Here is a 5,136-nt window from a genome sequence, read left to right on the forward strand (position 1 = left end):
AACAAATTCACAAAATTAGGGTTCACAAACACAACACACTGATTTTTAGATACACAGAACCCAGTTTTAAATAAAGCACACATCCCTTGGATTAAAGCATGAACCCCGCCACATATAAGCAATACCGATTTCATTTCTACACGAAAACACCTTGAAACAAACCGCAAAAAAAACGAAGTTGAGTAGTTTTTCATCCACAAGACAACCAGAAGAATACAAAAGAGAAAGAAACCAATAAGGCTTGTTTTAGCCGGTTTAGTCCACAGGGGGGGTGGGGTTGGTCGAACAGTTCGTTATGAAAAGTTCCCACATCTGTATAAGCGTACAATAAGACCTACATTAATAGGGTACAAACAAAAACCATGGTTTTATATACAAGGAAAAACACGTTTTAGAACGCAAACTTGGATTAGAACATAAAACCACACACATGGGAAACCCTGAAACACACCTTGAAACCACGCAACGAGGTGCGTTGTTTCATCACCACAAGACACACGAAATTGCAAACAAGAACGAACAAATCAGGCTTTGTTAGCGCGGTTTAGTCCCAGGGGGGGTGGGGTGGGTCCGACATTATTATGATTTCCCACACCCTGTTTTACGTGCATAAAACTACATTAAATTAGGATACAAGCCACAAAACCTGGTTTTATATACCCGGAAAACGCATTTTACATGAAAAACACAGATCCGTTGGAAACACACAGAAACCCACCACAATAGGAAAACAGAGGCACCTCTCGCACACGAAACACCCTTGAGAACGCTTGAAAACATTTGGTTTTTCACACAGACCTACACCAAGATCCACAATGGAATCCCACGAAAACAACGAAAATTTTTTGCCTGGTGCCGCTGAGCGGGTGGGTTAGGGTATTCCCGGGGGCGGTACCCGATCCGTTTATCCGGGGGGCCAAGGTTTGAAGGGTGATCAGTATATCATAGTCGGGGGTCGTTTTTCCGGTGTTTGACCGTGATGGTTTTTGGTGGAGAGTGTGGGACGTTGTGTGTCGTCCTAATCCCAAAACCTAACGTTTTTGGTGACCTTTAGCCCCTTGTTCCTGGAGGTCTCGGGCTGCCGCTTGTAAGACATGGCAATGCTGGTTCTTCCCTCCGCCCAGGAGGTATCTATTGGCTCCTCCTGATGAATGACACGGTCCCTCTTTTTCCTCTCCCCTCCTTCATGCTCTTTCCTCTTTTTTCCCTTAATTCTTTTCTTTTCCCTCTCTTTTCCTCCAGTCTTTCCTCAAGTCTCTCCACTTTTTTCTTCTAAACCGCACTAAATCTGTCTCTCTCTTTAGTCCTCTTTCTACCTATCTGTCCTAGAGCTTGCTGACAGTTCCTTGTCCGAGAATTGGACCGTGGTGCTGATGATTATTAGCTTCAGTTTTTTCTCGTCATTATCAGAGGTGTGATTTTTTGGGGTTGGGGGGAGGGGGCGCTCCTTCCTAGTACCTTGTTTCTCGATGTTTTACCCCCCCTAACTACGTCCTGACAATAAGTTTCCCTGGGCATCTGGACGAGTCCCCCCACTGGTGGTCTTTGGTCTTGCTTTGTGCCTTTCTAGCGAAGCAAGCCATCTCCAGACCTCCGAAGCTCTTGGTCCTTCCGGTATCTTACCTGAAACCAGAGGTTGTGGCTTGCCCTATTGCTGAAGTTTTACCGGGAATGTCCCTCCGTAATCTCCTTACCTTGTAGGGAAAGCGCTCTCCAGTTGTTGAACACTGGTGTCTCTCCAGCCGTAGAATGGGCCTTTTTTTTTTTTCGATCTGGATTACCACTGTAACCGTTCTTTTCCTAGGATCCTCGTCTAACTTGTATGCAGTTGGGGTAATTCCTAGTGTGGCTCCCTCTGTATTTGACTTCCAAAGTGCCTCTCCACATCGGGATACACCTTGGGCCAACGTTCCGCAGTTTTGGTGGTCGGTGTGCGTACCCTTAGTCAGTCCTGGAGCACTCTTTCGTAGTCTGTCCCTCCTTTCCTTTCGGGTTCCTTTGCCTGCGTTGATTTCCCTGCGTGTTACATGCTCTTCTCCCGACAACGTTTTTGCGTCCCCATTTGCGCACGCACAACGGCCAGCAGGTAATCCTGTGATGGGCCCTAGGGCCCTCCAGATTCCCTCTCCCTTAAGGGGGTGTTTGAAACCGGCGCGTTTAAATAGAGAGGATGAGAAATACTCAACTCGTCCCTCGCGTTTGTCCGGGCTGGAGTCCCGGTTGAAGTCCGGCCTGGTTCCCGGTAGCTTGAATCCGGTGACTTGATTTGCAACGGGGCTCATGGCTGTGAAGGTGCGTTGCTGTTGCTGCTCTTCCTCTGTGTCACATGCTGTTGGAGTCGGGATAAAGCCTCATAACTCCGGGGATGAAAAATAGAAAATAAAATTAATTTAAATCTGGGTGAATAAATACAAACCAAACGCAAAAGAAAATTTAAAGCCTCGCCAAACTCCTATTCAAAAGGCCGAGAAGCTGATATCCTTTTTTGCCGGTTCGGACCCTTGTTTTTACTATATCCGCAAAGGTCCTTTCCTCGATTGCAGGTTTTCCCCAATCTCGGCCCGTGCGTTCGTTTGGGCAAATTTGTTTTACTCCTTGGCCTCCACGGGGTCGTCCGCGCGCAGCGCATTTTCGCCGTTCGACGGCAGGCAACTGGTACGTTTCAGTCGTCTTCCGGCGCTTACCGTCTACCGGTGCGCGTCCCTGGACCACTGGTGGCCACTACTCTTTTTCTCAGATGAACCCATTAGCCTTTGGCTTTGCTTTTGCTTTTACCTTCTTCCAACCGTGGCTGCGACGTCCCATGGTCTTCGAAACCTCCGCGTTTTTTAGGCAACGAATCCGGTCATGAATGACATCTTTGAGGCCAATGTGGTTTTTTTTTGAGTGGTTTTTTTTTTTTCATTTGGTTGTTTGGGGTTGGTTTTTTTTTTTTTTTTTTTTTTTTTAAATGTGCGGGGCTGGCCAAGCTAGGCTCAGTGGGTAAGGGGGTGGGGGGGGCGGGGGGGTTTTGTGGTGTGTAGGGTGTGTAAGAAGCCCATATACCGCGCTCTCAACGCAAAGGCTGGATATTTCAACTGTTTTTGGGTTTTTTAAAATTAGTGGTTGGGCCATTCCCGGAAGTAACTGCAATACCCGGGGTCAACCCCGTGGTGAGGGGGAGCAGGCCTCCGGGCACCTCACCCCCCTTCACAAATCATTTTTTAATATCGATGTCCCCCCAATGGAGGACCGTATCAGATATTAAGCTGGATAAGAAACAGATCCACACTTTGATCTTAGCCACACAGGCCGAGGAAGCGATTCCTTTTGCCGGTTTCGACCCTTTTTTTTAACTATACTATATCCCAAAGGTCCCTTCCTCGAGTGACAAGGTTTCCCTCTCGGCCGTGCGTTTTCGTTGGGCAAATTTTTACTCTTGGCCTCCAACGTCGCCCGCGCAGCTAGCAATGTATTTTCGCCCGTGCGACGGCCCCCAAAAAAACGGGTCTTTTCAATTCGTCGCTCTACCTCTACCTTTGCGCGTCCCTACCATGGTGGCACTACTCTTTTCAGAGGAACCCATTGCTTGGCCTTTTGCTTTGCTGGGTTACCTTCTTCAACGTGGGCGGGGGGCGACGTCCATGTCACCTTCGAAACATCGCGTTTTTACGCAACGAATCCCGTCAATGATGAAATCTTGTAGCCCATGTATTTTTTTTTTTTTTTTTTTTGGTGTTTTTTTTTTTCATTTGGGTCTTTGTTGGGGTTGTAGTTTTTTGTTATTTATTTTTTTTTTTTTTTTTTTTTTTTTTTAATGTGGCGGGTCCGGGCCAAGCTAGGCCTCGTGTGGAGGGCGGGGGGGTTGTGTTGGTGTAGGGTGCGTGTAAGAGCACATATACCGCGCTCCTTTCAACGCACAGGCCGGGATATTTCAAACTGTTTTTTGGGGGGTTTTTTTAAAAGCTTAGTGGTGGGCCATTCCCCGGAAAGTACTTTAGCAATACCAGGGTCACCCCGTTGCGAAGGGCGGAGCAAAGCCCCGGGCAACCTCAATCCCCCCCTTTCAAAATCATTTTTAATTAATCCGAATGTCCCCACAATGGAGGAACGATCAATCAGATATTAAGCTGAGGAAGAACAGATAACTACACCTTTTGATCTTAGCGCCCCAAGGCCGAGAAGCGGTGCCTTTTTTGCCGGTTCCGACACCCTTTTTTTACTATATCCCAAAGGGTCTTCCCTCGAGTGTGACAGGTTTCCTCCTCGGCGGTGGCGTTTTCGTTGGGCAAATTTTTCTTACTCTTGGCCTCCCCACGTCGCCGCGCGCAGCGCCATTTCGCCGTGGCGACCGGCAAACGTCGTTTTCATTTTCGGCGTCTCCTAAGCCTCTCCCTGTGCGCGTCCCCCTAACCATGGTGGCACTTACTCCTTTCTCAGTGAACCCCTCTGCTTGCGCTATTGCTTTGCTTTACACTTCTTCCAACGTGGCTGCGACGTCATGTCTTCCGAAACCTCGCGTTTTTAAGCAACGAATCCGCAAGGAATGAAATCTTGAGGGCCATATGGTGGTTTTTTTGGTGTTTTTTTTTCATTTGGTTTTTGTGGGGGGTTGGTTTTTTTTTTTTTTTTTTTTTTTTTTTTTTTTTTTTTTTTTTAAATTGGCGGGTCTTGGCCCAGTCTAGGCTCGTGGGGAAAAGGGAGGGGGGGGGGGGGGGGCGGGTTGTGTGTGTAGGGTTTGTAATAGCACATATACCGCGCTCCTAAACGCAAAGGCTGGATATTTCAACGGTTTTGGGTTTTTTTAAAATATTGGTGGGCCATTCCCGGAATTACTGCAATACCGGGTCACCCGTGGTGAGGGCGGAGCAAGAGCCCCGGGCACCTCACCCCCGTTTCAAAAATCAAGTTTAATATCGATGTCCCCCCAATGGAGGAACGTAATCAGATATTAAGCTGAGAAGAAACAGAACTCTACACTATTGATCTTAGCCAAAAGGCCGATGAAGCGATGCCTTTTGCTGGTTTCGACCCTTTTTTTACTATATCCCAAAGGTCTTCCTCGAGTGACTGTTTCCTCATCGGCGTCGTTTTCGTTGGGCAAAAATTTTTACTCTTGTCCTCCACGTCGCCCGCGCGGGCAAGCGCATTTCGCCG

At 47.8% G+C, this 5,136-nt stretch overlaps 3 pseudogenes; all 3 read right to left on the bottom strand.

Annotated features, from left to right (window-relative positions):
• Nucleotides 1-3,100: 3,100 nt before the first annotated feature.
• LOC121366773 lies at nucleotides 3,101-3,304 on the bottom strand (annotated as a pseudogene).
• Nucleotides 3,305-3,947: 643 nt separating this feature from the next.
• On the bottom strand, nucleotides 3,948-4,168 carry LOC121366774 (annotated as a pseudogene).
• Nucleotides 4,169-4,789: 621 nt separating this feature from the next.
• LOC121366772 lies at nucleotides 4,790-4,992 on the bottom strand (annotated as a pseudogene).
• Between the last annotated feature and the right edge of the window lie 144 nt (nucleotides 4,993-5,136).

This window comes from Gigantopelta aegis, unplaced genomic scaffold (genome assembly GCF_016097555.1).
Source record: "Gigantopelta aegis isolate Gae_Host unplaced genomic scaffold, Gae_host_genome ctg7077_pilon_pilon, whole genome shotgun sequence".
NCBI lineage: Eukaryota > Metazoa > Mollusca > Gastropoda > Neomphalida > Peltospiridae > Gigantopelta > Gigantopelta aegis.